General features: G+C 36.5%; 1 protein-coding gene and 1 long non-coding RNA gene across 8 annotated transcripts in view; one reads left to right on the top strand and one right to left on the bottom strand.

Moving 5' to 3' along the window:
• Sema2a (Semaphorin 2a) overlaps nt 1–17,452 on the bottom strand; it is a 314,626-nt gene that overhangs the window by 265,213 nt on the left and 31,961 nt on the right. The gene's annotated exons all lie outside the window — the stretch shown is intronic.
• LOC137001097 (uncharacterized) lies at nt 1,211–13,286 on the top strand. The gene is made up of 2 exons (XR_010891225.1): nt 1,211–1,368; nt 11,887–13,286. It is a non-coding gene; the product is annotated as an uncharacterized lncRNA (long non-coding RNA).

Below are 17,452 nucleotides of genomic sequence, written 5' to 3'. Positions count from 1 at the left end.
CGACGATACTTTTCCCGCGTAAGGAAATATTTTTCGCTGTGTAATAACGTGATATTAGCGAATAAACGTGACGTCACAGCGGCTTTTTCGCGTCTTGTAGCATTGCCAGTGTAATGGTGGTGAGTGGCCGGCCGTATCGCGATCGCTCGGTATTTCTGCGTTTTTTTACACGTCTCAAATAAATTTCTCGTACAAATGAGCGTCGAATCTAGCGATAGGTAATCGTCGGAGAGTATTAATCGATCTGCGCAATCACATGATTAACGCATACGATACTTTTCCCGCGTAAGGAAATATTTTTCGCTGTGTAATAACGTGATGTTAGCGAATAAACGTGACGTCTGTGACGTCACAGCGGTTTGTTCGCGTCTTGTAGCATTGCCAGTGTAATGGTGGTGAGTGGCCGGCCGTATCGCGATCGCTCGGTATTTCTGCGTTTTTTTACACGTCTCAAATAAATTTCTCGTACAAATGAGCGTCGAATCTAGCGATAGGTAATCGTCGGAGAGTATTAATCGATCTGCGCAATCACATGATTAACGCGTTTCTCAATATTCGAAACCGGAGCCCATCGCTTCGCGTTCCGTCGCGAGATTCCATATATCAATACGCGTTCTTCGGATATATTTCGTGCTATCCGTTCATCGTAAGCATCGCGAAGGCTATTGAACATTAGGAACATCAAGGAGTGTTGACGGAAGCATTGAGATTACCGCAAAAGATTCGAGGCAAGTAACGCAGTTTGCATGAGATATTGAGATTTTGAGATATTCGCCGCGTAATGGTATGAAATTAGATACATGAACGTGACGTCACAACGCGTAGTTCGTGTCGCACAACGCGTTCCCGGTACAACGGCCGGCCATGTTGTGATCGCTTTGTGTTTTCGCGCTTTTTTACTCGTCTCGAATGAATTTTGTGTGTAAACAAGTGTCGGGAGTGCCGAATCTAACGATGAGTAGTCTTGAAGTATTAATTAACCTGTGCGATCAACGCGTTTTTCAGTGTCCGAAACCGAAGCGCATTGCTTTACGTTTTATCGCACGATTTTATTTATTAATACGCGTCTTTTACACATTATTTGCAAGTAATTCGTATATCGGATGTGTTGAATAAATCTACAGACAATTATTTCATATTATGTATTTGTTTAAAGTACGTTTTGTATCGGAATACGCGAATAAATAATCGGGAGTGCTGAATAAAATAATACACTATTATTGTACTGAAGTCATTAGTGCTTATGTGGTATTGGAGTGATTCAGGAAGAACACAGCAGTACATCCGGATACAGAACAGAGAAACAGCAAAACAGCAGTACAACGGACAGAACAGCTGATCGGCACTGCAGCGGCGATGCATCAATTGGTGAGTGAATTTATTTATTACAATATAGGTTACTCGAAAAATAATGGCTAACTGCTATTTTCAAAAGAATATGTGTGTTATTTATATAATAAAATTATATTATAAAATATCAAAATATAAATAATAATACAAAAAATCTTTTTGACAGGCTGAATTAATGTTAGATTATTTGGAATATAATGATCCATTATATTATAATTAATCTACTGATTTTTATAATCTATATATTTATTCTCTTCCTCATTATTTATTAAAAAATAAATATCAGTTAATAGTGTATATGTTTAATAGACTTTTATGCCAGAATTCCTCAAATTTAATTTGTATTATTTATCAATGTTCTTTCTAATATTTTGGAATTATTAATCTTTTATTTATATTTCATAAAATTACTATATCTTCTAAAATTATTATATTGATTTCAACTTATTATTAATAAAATAATTTTATTTTTAGCAATTTCAATTTCATTAATTTACATTAATATTTTATAATACAATTTTATTAATTTACTTTGATATTTTATAATATAATAACAGATTTCTCTGAGATTATTTAGAGACAAAAATCTTTATATTAAAATGTTACAATATTTACAATAATTTTTAAATTGAAAGTATTAAAGTTGAGCAATCAGATTGTCAAAAATACACACACCTGAACGCGTATTATGATAATTTAATTGGTCAACCTTTAATATTTCTCATTTAAAAACTATTGTAGCCTCGACAATTTGATATAAAGATTTTCGTCTTCAAATAACTTCAATAATCTGCTATTAATGCTTATGATTGGTCTGGATCCTATATTACGTAATAATGTCGACAGCATACAATCATTGCAGCAAGGATTTTTTTAATAAACCGATTATATTATACATAATTATACTTTTAATATTTTCAAGAATACATGTATATGTATGACGATATAACTTTGATATACGTAATATCAACGTTTTGCTACGATCTTATCATATTTTTTTATGATTCGAATACAACAGCTGTTCATGAATGCGAAAGAAAGTAGGTTAATATTGAACAGTTATGAAAATATTTTCATATTTATCACATAACGGAATACTTTACATGCAATAGAACACTTATACGTTTGACGACTACGTAGCAGTCATGAACTCTACGCGCGAATCGTCCTGGGAGGGTAAATAATCGATGGACGGAAGTAGGAGTCGATGTCGCGTGACGCTGAACACCCGGTGGCACTCTTCCTCATCCAAGTATTGTCGCTGATAATTCGGTGGCGATGCCGTACGATACGTACGCCACTCGAAACTGCACAGCGTACAACCCATTCCATTGTGGGATTTAATTGCACTAACGTGTTCGATGCACATTGCATGTTGCATATTCCACGAAGCAGTTCGCGAAAAACAGACGATCGCGAGGTATCGTCGCGTCATATATGTTTTTTTTATTTGCTTGTCGATCGAAGAATTCAAATTCACGATACATTTCACGACAACGATATTGTGTAACTTTACTTTCCATCGAGCTTTGTTTAAAGACAACTTTGCATTAAGCGGCTTTTGGTAGGTCTGGAAAGTACTTGAAGTCGAGTGTACCCTTTTCCGTGTCCGCCTCCTGAAGGCGGGAAGAGAAGCTCTTCACCCCGCCGCCCTTTTCCCCTTCACTCCGTCAAAGTATCTGTTTCTCCTTCGATAACTTTTTTCCCTTTTCCCGCCGACGTCGGGGCAAATCCTTAAATCGACTGTCACTGTCAAAGAAAGGGAGACGGGCCCTCGCCAATCTTTATTCGCAGGAATCGTGCGCGAAATGATGTGTTAAATTTGAAAGGGAAAGATAAGACCGGAAGTATACATTCGAGGTTTTTAGCTTCAAGAAGTCCTTCGAGATGTACGTAAAAATCAATGTTGTCGTCAAATGTATGCAAAACGTATATTAATCTTCAATTCTATTTCCTAACCGTACAACATCAAAGAGGCTTAACTTGGTTTATTGATTAAAATAAAAATCAATAAATGTAATGTTCTTCTCTCCATTAAGATACATATGAGATGCTGAACGGGAGAAACTGCGAATTATAACAGAGAATACTTCAAAGTACAAGCTTAAATATGAGCTGCCGAGATTAAATCGCACGGTACAGCCAGCGAATTCCCCGAGGACAGCAATCTCTAAATGTCCTGTTTCATCGTTACAGTTTGCGTGGCGATTCTGCGCAGCAAGATTTATATGTACATAATTATTTACGCGCCGGTACGATTCAAGAACTGAGAGACACTTTCCATGGCGTTCTCGAGGAGCTTGCAAATCAAGTCGGCGAATTAAGAGTCCGTCGAGACGATTAACTCCGGAAATTTAATCTTGCTGAGAACGAGGGACGATTTCGGAACGGCTCCTTTAATAGTTTCCGTGAAAAGAAGCGAGTGCATCTCCCCTATTTAACACTCTAACGAACCGAGCATAAGAGTATCGTTAACCGACCGAATTATTAAGACTCAGAAGTCTAAATAAAAGATAGAAACAGCTACAATAATAAAGATTGAGTGTGAAGAGTTAATAAATAAAAAGTTCATAGACAAAAAATATAAAATACGTGAATTTTCTTGTATTCCATTATTTTAAAAGTCTTTTTATAAACTTTATAGCAAAAATAAATTGAAATTAATCAAGATAATATTTTTCTTTGTATAGACAATTTTTTTGTTTTATTAATTTTACTAGCAATCTCTGTCCAATTTAAAAAATTGAATAAACTTTAAATTAAGAACAACTTTGAAAATACAAAGACTTTTAACATAATGTGTACATATATTTTTTCTGTGTTTCACGAAGAAACTTCAATATTGTGGCAGTCCTTGTAAATGCATTTTTAAATCACCGTCATTATAACTTCGAAAACTACGTTCCCTTCTTATAACGAGTTGCCTTGGGGTTCGCACATTACCGTGTCATTATTAACACTATTATTATGAACTTATTAAAATTGCAACGCTTTTCTTGCGTTAGGGGACGTCGGAACAGGCGCGTCGTCCTAATAAATTGACATTTCATTCTTAGCAATGGATGGCGTTTATGTGGTTACGCAAATTCGTTTGTGTAGATTGCAAGGAAATATTATTACCTTCATCTTAAAGTGTTTCGTAAGTTTCATAGTAAAATTGTTATTCATAAATATACGATAATTACGTATCTTGAAAATTGCATTTCTATGTTCATACGCGGATAAACAAGTTAATGCGATATAATATTTATCGTGCGAGCTATTTTATGTCTTTAGCAAAATATTATTTTTGCAGCGGATAATAATGTTTGGGGACTTTGCGTTTAATACAACAGACTTAGCGACCGTCACGTTTTAACGAGTTCCATAACGCAATGTTTGTTAGTAGATAGACTATCGTGTATCCTGGTTAAAGACGCTTTTCATAAAGAAAGAAGAGCAGTTTTATTTTGCTTGTTGAGAAACGAGGTACCTACCGTATGTCGTTAGTTCTTACATCTTACGTGAAAGTAACAAGTAAAGTTTTCTCTTTATTTTTATGTTCACTTTGTAAAAGCACTTACGTTAAAAAATATCTGATAAAAAAGATAGAAACAAATCGGCAAAGTGTTAAAATTAAAGTAGCACAAAGCATTGCCATTAAGTGAATATGAATTTATTTGACGAGAGAAAAAACGAAAGAAATTTTTTATACTTACTTATATAAATTTTCTTATTTTTTGATGTATTGAAGGGATCCAATTATATGCGCATGGTCGCGTTTTGTGTACACTTTGAACCTGTCTTTGCTACTCTTTGAAAAATTCATTAACATTATGGCCGGCATGCTAATTTCAGCAAAGTGTCCCGCAAGCCATGAATAATTTAAGCAATGCTATGACCTAGTACTCCGAGGATGTATTTCATGCGGGCGATGCAGCAGGCTCATTCATCTTGCACCCACCGTTAATACACAGAACTTTTTTATACTAAACCGTGACTAGAGTAATAACTTTCAAGAAATCAGAAAATTCTTTTCTTGATTTTTAATTTTACAATATTTATAGGAACGTCTATGCAACATATTCAATTACACTTCATACAATATATAAACGTTAATTATGTCATAAAGTAATATTATATTTTATAATATTGTATGTTTTTCAATGAGAGATATATTTCCTGCTTTAAATTAAAGACTTAATTGCAATTACAATATATAAACTAAATGATAAAATATAGATAAATTAGATATAAAATTAGCTTACTTTTTTACTCTTTCTTGAATTTGTGATAATTTGTTAATCAAAAATTTTCAAAAAGCATACGGCGAATAGTCTTATCAACTTAGCTAAATTATCATCTTTTTCATTGGAAGAGATACACTCCTTCTTAATTCTCTGTTGAGCGAAAGTGAAAATCGATCCGGACGCGTCTGCGTGTTCATTGGCCCACTTTTCTTTTTCCCCTTCGAAGTGTTTTTCCATACTTCGAAGAAAGACGGTCGCCGTCGGCTGCGCGGCGAAGCGGTTGACGTATTGCGTATCCAAGATGATCGACAAGGTGCCACTCGAGACGGGAAGCCGCGAATACCCCGCGGCGAGTTGTCCCCGAACCTAAACGGTAGATCTCGGCATGAAAACAGGCGACTGATTTCCGCGGCACTTTGCGAGGCCTCCGCGGCCAAGAGAGATAGGCAAACGAGATTTAGCCCCGGGTGGTTCCTCTTTATAACGAAGACCGATGATAGTTGGGGCTTGGCCCGGAACCCGAGCAAAATGGCAAGGGCGTCGGGAGGGAGGGAGGGAGGGCGGCAAAGAGGGAGGGGGAGTGCGCCGTAAGTTGTCGGTTAGGATACCCAGCGAGGCTACTGGGTGAGGCCATTCATTCTGATTAGATGCGGTCTCCCGCGGGGACAGGCAGCGAATCTCTCGCTCGACATGCCGGAGTTACTCCCAGAATGCTGAAAAAAGGGCATGAGTCGCGCGCAAGCTGGTCTCGATTGCCATAAACACGAACACGAACAAACGCTCCCTACTGATTTGCACATTAGAGAGATAGAAGCACAAACTTTGTATATGTTTAACACAATAACGCGAACGCGATACCATTACTTACGGTTGGATATTAATTTCTCAATGATTAAAATTATTAAAATAATGTCCTTTTAAAAAAACTATATCATTTTTGTACATATGTTATTTGAATAATCTCTTAAGTAAAATACTTTGTAAAATTGTTTAACCAAACGCGGTATATTCATTATAATTCGTCGAGTTTCTTTCTGAATTCTCCCGAGAATTAAGGGATTCAGATACGCATCTTTTCTAATATCTGATATATGTCTCGCGATAATCGTAATAATAAAAGAACCGTACTGGAAGATTGTTGGATGCACTCATGCCGCAGCCGTCAGTTTCAAGTGCGTCGTATCGGCATCGTTGAATTCTGGAACAGATGGGAGACGTCGCCGTCGTCTGCATATCTCGAGACTTCCTCCTTGTACTTTCGCGACTTCCACTTTCGCGGTTGCACGCTCACCGGCGGCAGCTCTTGAAAAACAATAACGTATCGTTGACTTTGAATTTTCCGCGGTAGCGGCTCGGCGTTATTTCGCTCCCGCGAGTGTTATGGGGCTGAGTTTTCGACCGTATTATTTCCCCTGCGGCACGTTCCGCCGCTCTTACTCTTCGCCGTGACGAGAGAGATAGACAGAGAGGAAAAGGAGCAAACGAGCACTGCGAACACCGTCGCCAAGGTGAAGTTTCCACCGCGACTTTCCCGCTTGTTTCCCGGGGCACGAGTGAGACGGAAGCGAAAATACAAGAACCAAACCGAGCGGGAGACGTTAACTTTTTGGCACTTTCAAGTTTGATGGGATTTTCCTCTCCCCTTTTGCTCTTCAGGTCTGAAGTTTTTCCTTACTTTTTAGCTTCTTAAGATGCCTATCTTCCGTCGCGATATTAAAGCGGTGCGGACTGTGTCTGCGCTATATCGCGAGTCTGTGAATTCGGACAAACATATGTGTCGGTGAAATCACCATCCAATTATCAAAATCCTATAATTATTGAATAATAATTATTGAGTAATTTTCTGTGATGAACATTATGAAAATTTTTTGTGCAATATAAGCGTGATGATACTAATTTATTATATTTCCTGATATGTACTCATTAGCACGTAGCTCGTCGCAATCTCGCTCATGAATTCTAATGAAAAATGCACGCGATACATACGTAGCATAAGCGCGTCCTATGCGCTTAATCCAGCATAAACGAATTGCACGACAGCGCTCATGCGAGCCGATACACTGCTGATTTACATACAGAAATTTGTTATGCTGATTACCGCAGAGCGATCGTTTCAGCCAAAGAATCGCCATGCTGAAACGCCCGTTTGTTTAATCGCCAATGAATTACCACGACTTTTTGCGCGCGCTGCATACAGATGATATCCCAAATAATATCACGTTCCCAGCATGCTTGTGCAAATGCAATTATATCGATTAATATACATACATGTATATTAATCGGGCGATTCAGATCACGATAAACTATTTTATTTAATCACTCAAATATTACAAAATCGGCTATGCGTGAAATTTCAATTAAAAAAAACTTTATACAAAAATGTTTCAAGTTTTTGACCATTGCAGGTATTTGTATTGCAGCCGAGCAAAATAACTTTGATTTTATTTGAAAAAGTTCTTATGATTTCATTAATCATGATTCGTTAACCCCTTGAACGCCAATATAAATGCTTTTGTGGCAACAGCGATCTCTCAATAAAAGAGTTATTCAATTCATACGAGAACAGTGCCAGAGATATCCGAGATAAACCGGCAATATGCCCATCAAAAACGCATCGATGAATTACAAGACCTCTCTAGCGTGAATGTCGATGTGCGATCAAAAAATTGCGAGAATTCTGACACACCGAGTCCATAAAAAATCCGTGGCCCTATTATCACGATTTTTGGTTCGGTTGTCTTTTGCGCATGACGCCCGGGATATAGCACATCCACACACACACACACACACACACACATACACACGCGCGCGCGCGCGCGCGACCGAGAGAACGCGTTAACAAAAAGTGCCACGGAATGCAGCAAACATCGCGCAGGCGTGGTCGTGCAGTAAACAATACACGTTTCTGGAAAACCCGTGCAAACCCCGCGCGCGCTTTTATGTTTTATTCCGAATCCGCGTTCCAACGGAAAATTTAATATCGCGGCCGCTGCAAACGACGTGCGCTGCTATACGAATGTTTGCACAAAATCCGACCGGAGTGCATATCACGTCGATAGATCAACGATTGAATCGATCCGATTGCAATTATACTGCAAAATCATCATTGTCGCGACAGCTACGACGTAGTTTTTCTCTCGTCTTTCGCATTTGTCCGTCTTGGCAATTTCTCGTTCACCTTAAATCCGGTTTAGGAAACAGGGCGGAGCTCGTTCGTTGAAGCGGCAACTTTCATCATTAAGTAAAAGCTCGCAAGGACTCTTGCCACCGCTCTTCCTATCTTTCGCCTCTCTTTTCTCCGTTAAATATAATCCTATAAATACAAGACATTTCTGATATCGGGAATTTTCAGCTACAAATACTGGAAAATATACGACAGTCTATACGCTTGAACAATTCTGAGACATTTTTTAACAAAACTTCGTCGCGTGTTTATCTCAAAATTGTGCGCATACCCTCTACACACTCGCGAACTACCACCTTGTGTCCCGTTCTGACCGGAAAGAGAAAACAAACGCGTTGGTTTCGTCTAAAGTTGCTCAAGCATTCCCGTTGTTGCTCAGAACGGTCAGCTGCATCACGGCTGAAAGGAAACTCCAATTGCGATATTAAATGCATATTTTTAATACACCTAATCCATATTAAATAAAGCTTATCAATAATCTTTTAAAGGAGGGCCAATATATTTCGCACATATCAAACATAATAATATATCTTTTACGTATAAAAAATGCGCTCGAATTTCTTTTATAATAAAAATTCCAACTTTTTTTTTATTTCGTCAAAGAGCAAAAATAATTTCGGACATTTCCAATCCCGGATTTAAATTCCATAGTTCCCCTCGTCACGCAAGCTATATCCATTGAAACTCGCGCTTGGCGCTTCATCGTCCCTCTTATACCTCCGAAACGAACGGCGCCATTAGGGCGACGCTTCGCGCCGCATCGCGTAACTTCGTTTTTATGGAATAATGAGATTCAACGTATGCTGATCGTCAATTCGCCGACGCGCGACCGTCCCCAGCGTCGCACTCCGTGACTGTCCGGTCGTATTTTTACCCCGAGATTCAGCGTTTCACTCCCGATTTATATTTCTTTTTCCTCTTTTTTTTTTTTTTTTTTTTTGCATGTTCCCACATAGGTGCGTGCATAATACGTATACGAGAGAGGCGAACAAAAGCGCTTTTTAGAAAAAAAATTTATGGCTACGCGTCGGAATCGTGAACACATCGCTTACCGACATGCAGTCGCCTCTGTCCCCATGCTTTCATATAGAATTCCGACCACCTCTCATTGTCTTGTTTAGGTGCGTCATAGCTCTGTCCCTGAAGCATAGTCTGTGAACATTTACGAGTATGTTCCGCTGCATTTCTAACTCCGCGTTTTTCTGCGTCACGGAAACATTAATTCTGTGGCGGTCACTATACAAGTATAATTCAAAGGGAATGTTTCCATTGTTGTGGTTACTTTAGCTAAATTTTTTTATTAAATAGTACATGCAAATTTTAAAAATAATCTTTCTTTTGTGATGACTATAAATACTCCTACAAAAATACATCCGTTTTTACAATATATTATAATAATCGTTATTACGGTGCGCGAAAGATTTAATTAATTGATATTGTTAATTACAGCTCTAAACGCGATTAATAATGATAAAGTATAGAAGAAAATGAATTATTCAATGTTAAATATGATTAGCGTTATTATCCTCTTTCGCAAAATACAAATATAAATTGCAACAACATTAAAGCTATATATAATTATTGTCGCTATTAATAAATACGCATATTTATAACAATAATTATAAATTATTGTTAACTAAAATGGATTTAATAAAAAATAATATACAGAAGAGTGAAAGATTTATAATAGATTCAAATTTGACTTTACAATTAGCAAAGTGGATACGAGTAATCGAGTTTGTTTCAAATTTTAAATGAATATTTCCTGTCGGATTTTTATCTGACTGAGTTTTTACCGCCGAGCGTGAATATTCACGGTTGACAGAGAACGATTATAATCCACACGATACTCCGCCGCATGTTTGAGGATAAAATTTCTGTTGGTGAAAAATAATAAAATCGATCACTAGAAATACTCTAAACGCCAATGTATTTTAGAATGCGTCTGGTAACGGTGCAACTCTCCACATGTTTTCAAAATATTATGTTCGTTTTATCGATGAAGTTCTAACGATCATTTTTTTTCTTTACAACTAAATTTGTTTCTATTGTTACTTTTATAAACTTTTCTATTAGAATGCTTTATTTTTTCATCAATCTACTGTATGTCCTAGAATTGCCTTTTAATAATACAGACCTGCAAATATTCCGGTTATTCTGATGAAAATAAGATATTTATACAAAATTTGATTTACTTTTCCAATATCGTCGTTATTGATTCTTTAGTGTCATTAATAAGACAATAGAAAATGCATTTATCTGCGCATAAAGTTTTCTTCTTTTTTTAATCTTTTTAGACAAATATCTAAACGCAATCAGCAAATTTACGAAAGCTTTAGACATTAGTAAGTTTGAAATTCCATTTAGACTCGCCTCTCGCCCACTGAATTCTCGTTTGTTGTACCAAAGGTTCGCAAGTAGTTACAGAAATGCGTGATATGTCTGCACGTACATGAACACATAAGATAGACTTTAAGCGCCCAAGAAAAGCACCATTAAACATCGGGGGCGTTGCAATATAGTACGCAATATACGCTTCAGCGTAGCAAAATTTGGAGGGACGCAAAATTGTAATAGACCCCGATAATTTTTGAAGTGTGTAAAAACCGCATGGTGGCGTGGCGTTTTGTTTTTGCTTAGCGCTTGGAGCGCCCGAACCACTTCCAGCGTAGAGGCACTTCTGACGGTCACAACGCCCCCGATCACAATATAATATAACAAAGCTTTAGAGGCTTATAGATGAATAATACAATTATATTCCTTAATTTATCTCAAGTAAACTTGAGTAAAATTTAAATTTAAAACTTATTACTCGCTACTTTTACTAAAGTAATATTGATTTTAAATTGGTTAAAGGATTATTAAAAAGACATTCACAAATGTCTCATGAAATTCTTATTTCAGTCTTTTGATCAGGTTTTTCTTAAATTGTGCTTCAAAAACAATTGATATTTATTAGATAAAATATTTTGGATGTCATAGTAGTATAAATGTATTTGTATATTTTACAGATAAACCTTCGCGCTTCAAATCGCCATATATAAAGTTTAATGTGCGCAGTAATTATTTTATAAATATTAATTATTTCAAACACTAATCTGCATTTATTTTTTTATTTTACAGATCAACTTTGTGCGCGTAATCGGTGCTACAAAATATATTCGTTCCGTCGTATAGTATAACAAAATGCGCGTCGGGAGTGCCGTTAATGCCGAGAGTTATAGCGAATCTATAGATGAACGCATTTTTGCTGTATGACAAATATTGGGACACGATTTTTTTTGACTTTAGGCTTGGCTCGGGGGAGGGAAAGGTCGGTTTCAATCATAAAATCTCGACTACGGCAGGGCAATCTTCGGTTCTACGTGCAGCGCGCTAGTTGTACAGATAGCCGGACTGTCGAAGGTAGTCGAGGACGGCTACCGGAGTTAGTCAAACGCTACCGATTGCTTTTCAGATGTCTTGTATCTAGTCGGTTGATTGGATGACTAATCACCTCATCTTCTTCGAGCTTATCTTTGCCTTCTGTTTTGAGAGAATCGTGCCCCAATTGGTAAATGTGGTCGTCTGAAACGCGGACGAAATTCGCGCGTAACGTCACAGCTTGGACAATTCGGTTCGATTCGCCTGTGATGTCGGGAGTGCCGTTTTAAGTATCGCGCGATTTTCGTATTCAGATACGCATGCGAGCAATGCATGCGCCGCGAACGCGTGTGATTCAATGTGAGTGCTTCGAAGGACCACTGAGAGGAGGAGGAGGCTCAGGAGGAGCATCGGGCGCCGGCGGAGCAACTTTACGGTAAATAATAATTCATTTATTTGTTGAAAATGTTGTAAATTAAAAGACTTAAAATATTTACATTAGTTAATATTGATTATTATTAGAATTTATTTACATATTTATTACTTTTTATTTTAATAATTAAACTTTTTCAATAATTTTTTTATTCCATATTTGCTTACAAAAAGAATTAAAAGTTCAATGTACTCAATTATGATTTGATAAATATTCATTATGAACGCAACTATAATCTTGACTTATTTTCGTATTTTACAGATCATCAACTATGCAGATCAACAGAATGACAACTCCGCTGCTGCGCATCAATCGGTGAGTGAGTTTATAATTTGTCTTGATTGTTATTAAGATAATGGATCTATAAGATACATACTATAAAATTTAACACATTGTAGATCGTATATGATATTGATTTTATAAAAATTTTAGTTCGCACATTGCAAAATATTTTAAATTTAGTTAGTTTCTAGAAGAACAAATTATTTATTATTTTGATAAATTTAAATTATATTTTTTGTCACACGCGTTATATATATTTTATATATATTTATCTGTTAACATGTTCCATGTCGCTCTGATTTTACATAACTTTCTATTTACGTCGTGAAATTTATGTATATGTTGTAAAAAATTATAATTATAGAAATTACTAAAAATAGAATGTAACATACACAAAATATGTTGTACATCATAAAAAGCTATAATAAATTTAAGAAATATAAAATATTTTATTTTAAACGGCCTGAATAGAAAATTTAGTGAGGCCACCAGTAAGCCACACGGCATGGAACATGTTAATAATACCACACAAGATTATTCGAAACACGTAAATTAACATTTCAAAAACAGGACATGTTGATTTATGTTTCCGGTTTGCAATGAGTTAAAAAATATATGAATTAAAGAGTATGTAAGTGTAGACAAGAACATTATATGAGGACTAGTTTATCTTTTTGCAATATTTGGGATATTTTTCATTAATTTGAGAATGAAAAAATCTTTTTACTTTTTATTTTATCCTCGTATATGTGAATACAATAAAAATAGGATAAATTTCAATATGAAATAAAGAAAATCATACAATGCAATATTGTAAGCATAATGATATACAAGAATGTTATAGATAAAAACATAACAAATATATAATGTCATAGATCCATTATTTTAAAATGGATGGGCTAGGACTTAGATTCGTTGAATATTTAACTCTGGAATATTTAATAAATGTTCTTTATAAATAAGAATTAAAGCAAGATATATTGAATTATTCAAAAAGTGTATAGTCTTTTTTTATGACAAAATCAAAAACAATTTTTATATATTTATATGTTCATTTATTTAGTAATATGTATAAACAAGTTGTTAAAGATGGTCAAATGTTGTCGAAAACAACGTACATATATTATTGAATAAAGATGGATTTAAATATAAAACAATTGTTTTTTATTTAGTCATAAAAATTGCTACAAATTTTCCGAATAACTGAATATATTAAAATTTTTTAAATACATATGCGAATGTAATAAGTTAAAAATAAAAAGAATATGTTTTACACAAACGGGACAAAAATTGAAAATTTATGTTTTACATTTGAAATAATTTATTTAATAAAAGAGCGCATTTTTCGTTATCGATTTTTGTTTGGTTATTGATTTTGAAATATATTTGAAATATAGTCTTGCTATACGCTAATTTCTTCAGAATCTTTCCTAGCCTATCCATGCATCCGTGGTCCCATGGCTTAATTGATTCCATGGTCGAGCACGGAAATTCAAGATTCGTGGTCCCATCGATGATGGTCGAGCATGAATCTTGAAATAATGTTGATAACGATCGACCATCGAAATGGTCGACTATCAACACAAATTTCAGAACTCTGCGCTAAGCGTCTTATAAAAACTACCGCTCTTAAATTTTTTAATGTCGAGAGATACAATTTGCGCACTCGCCAACATTTGCTTTTGTTCGGGCAACTTATGTATCCGGAAGCGATCCTATCAGCGCGATACACTCGCTTACGTGTGATAAAGCAGCGTCCTATGCGACCACCTTGGAAAGGGAAACAGCAATAGAGAAATTATAGTCGAATATATAGTCGAATATATAGTCGAAATATATACGTGTATACACTTTCGTATGTGTGTGACAAGCGCACATTGTTAAGCGATAAAGCACATACGCGTTTGAATAGCGATGCGGTTATCGAAAAATTTCAACGACAATCTATTTAGATAAATTGCTTCCTAACCATTTAATATCCCCTTCGATGAGCCATAACACACTCATTACAAAAAAAGTCGAATTCTTATGCATATCGTGCTTTTATTAATAAGAATCAATATCTATATAATATTTATTATTTTCGACAACAAAATATAATCGTAAAAACATGTAAAAATTGATCGCTTGGTTTGCAGTGACCCGGCATAACGGTGAAAGCAGAAATTTTAGGAACTTTTTCGTTTTTTTTTTTTTTTTTTTTTACTTCGCGCTTGAGGCGCGTGAGCCACTTTCAGCATGGGGGGCTTAAGACGGTCGCAACGCCTCCGTTAAACATTCTCCACCGGTCTCTTTTCATCCAACATTGGTATCGCTACGAGCATCAGGATTAAAGCTTCGGCAGATTGTCTATCTTGAATACCGGAAAACGATGAGCTGAATAGAAGCGAAGTAATACTGCAACGAAGAATCCGCATGAAATACTTGTTCCATTGTCATGCATATTTTATGAATAATTTCAAAACTATCCTGCTTTACGCTGTGTTTGTCGAGGAAATGGAAGATCAAGATAAATACGTAGAAAAATGTCTGACCCACTCTCTACGTACAGTGAGGAAAACTCGCTAAAGAAAACAAAAGAAATCTAATATTTTTACGTTTTCTATTATTTTGCACGGATATAATGATATACATATGATTTTTAGCGAAGCAATTATATATTACAATATAATAGACATATAAATGATTAAGTTAAAAAGTTAAATAAAACAAGTAAGTTTGAATTTGTGAAAATATACGATATTGTTACATCACATTTATGCCGTCTACAAAATATGAGCAAAAGTGAGATGTATAAAATGTAAAACAAAGGAAGGTGTGGATCTGTATAATTTCTTGAAGCCACCTGGTACGTTACAATTCACAACCACTGGCCCGCAAAGCTAATTTTCTCAAATTCATCAACGCATTATACTTTTTATTTTACCCTCACCGGATGAAAAAAACGGATTACACATCTCACACAGGATATTTTCCTTTTTCTGTCTGTATCGTCGGGAACGTGAGAATTAGAACGTGCACGTACCGCATAGAATGGGGAAAGCTGATGAGTGGAATAAAACGTAAGTAGCGAGTGAAGAATCGCGCGGAAGGTAGAATTTCTTTCTTCCTCGTCATGTACGTGGCATGAATATACCATTGCAAACTCTTCATTACTCGCCAGAGAAATCGCACAAATTTTGAAAAAGACATTCGCATCCTTCCGGCAACGTTAATCAGAGTTGCGCATTTTAAGTATCACATTTAAATTATGAAAGTTGCATATACGCGCAACGATGTTTCGTAAAAGAACAAACTGCGTTATTATAAATAATGAATACTATGGACATATTTTGATGTATTAATAACGAAGAAGACCTTTACTCTCTCTTGATTAAATTAAAATTAGAAAAATTCTAATATTTAATTAAATATCGCAATTAAAAAAGAAGAAATTAAAATGAAAACGGACGTATTTAATCACGAAAGTAAGTTTTAATCTCCCTTTCTATTTGGCATTTCACTCGTTTCCAATCCTGGAGGACGAAAGAATTGGGGTGTGAAGATACCGGCGTGCCTTGAAGGTTGCACAAACGTGTACGTCCTGTGACAACTCTGCAACATTCCAGGCAGCGTGTAATCCACGTAGTAATGTCGACGCTTCCAATAAGAAATATCAGAATTCCAAGAAACGTATTACCTTCTAATCAAAAGGAACATACCGCAAACGCACGGATGCATGTAACCATGATCGTCGGATCTACATGCGATGAATACGCGGAAAGTTATTTCACGGTTCAAACAATGGAACGCAACGATTCTCTCTTGGATATATACGCTGAACCAGGAAAGTGGCGCTTTCAAAAGCAAGTATCCCGGACCTCCGTTGAAGATCATGGAACCCGGGAAAGAATATCGGTGTGGTATCGAGCGGACGGAGGCGGAAAATGCGCGACGGAAAATAAGGCGGAGTTCACGAAATGAAAAAGAAGGAAGACGAATTCTCGGTGGTACGTGCCGCGCGTCCATCCATCACGGCCTGACAACTGGTGTAGCCCAGGCTGCCACCACTCCATCGCTCCGAGTTTAGATTATCTGTACGTCGTTGTTCCTCGGTCGTCGTGCACGAACGACCGTGCCGCCGCCGCCGCCGCCGTTGCCGCCGCCGCCGCTGGCGCGCTACCGCCGCCCCTTCATCTCGTTATATTTTCCGTCTTAATTCCACGGTGAGCGACGAGAGATACACGAGATAACGCATAGGCGGACTATCCATGGCTTGGAAATTATTATGTAGGATAATCCGTAACGCAAAAGGGAGAAAAGATAAAAAAAGGTGAAGAGAGAATAGAGGATTCTTTGCGTTCTCTCAGTGTGAGCTTAAAAGCTGCGAAGCCCCTCTACTATGCGCCGTCGAAATATACCCTGAGCTTTTATCGAGTGGCCGGAACGAACACGCGGTAAAGTTCGTTCCGGTTGAATGTTTCTATTCAAATTCCATTTCCGAGCTTGTATTACTTATTCGTGCGCGAAACTCGCGCTGATTTACTTATTGAAAATATTTGTCGTATTGTGTAAGATTTTCGAATGCGCGTCTGGTCAAATTTTCGGTGATGAGTTTTTACAAAATTCTCG

This window comes from Linepithema humile, chromosome 7, assembly GCF_040581485.1.
Source record: "Linepithema humile isolate Giens D197 chromosome 7, Lhum_UNIL_v1.0, whole genome shotgun sequence".
Classification (NCBI taxonomy): Eukaryota; Metazoa; Arthropoda; class Insecta; order Hymenoptera; family Formicidae; genus Linepithema; species Linepithema humile.
The sequence above is the reverse complement of the archived record's forward strand: the minus strand, read 5'-3'. Positions and strand labels throughout refer to the sequence as shown.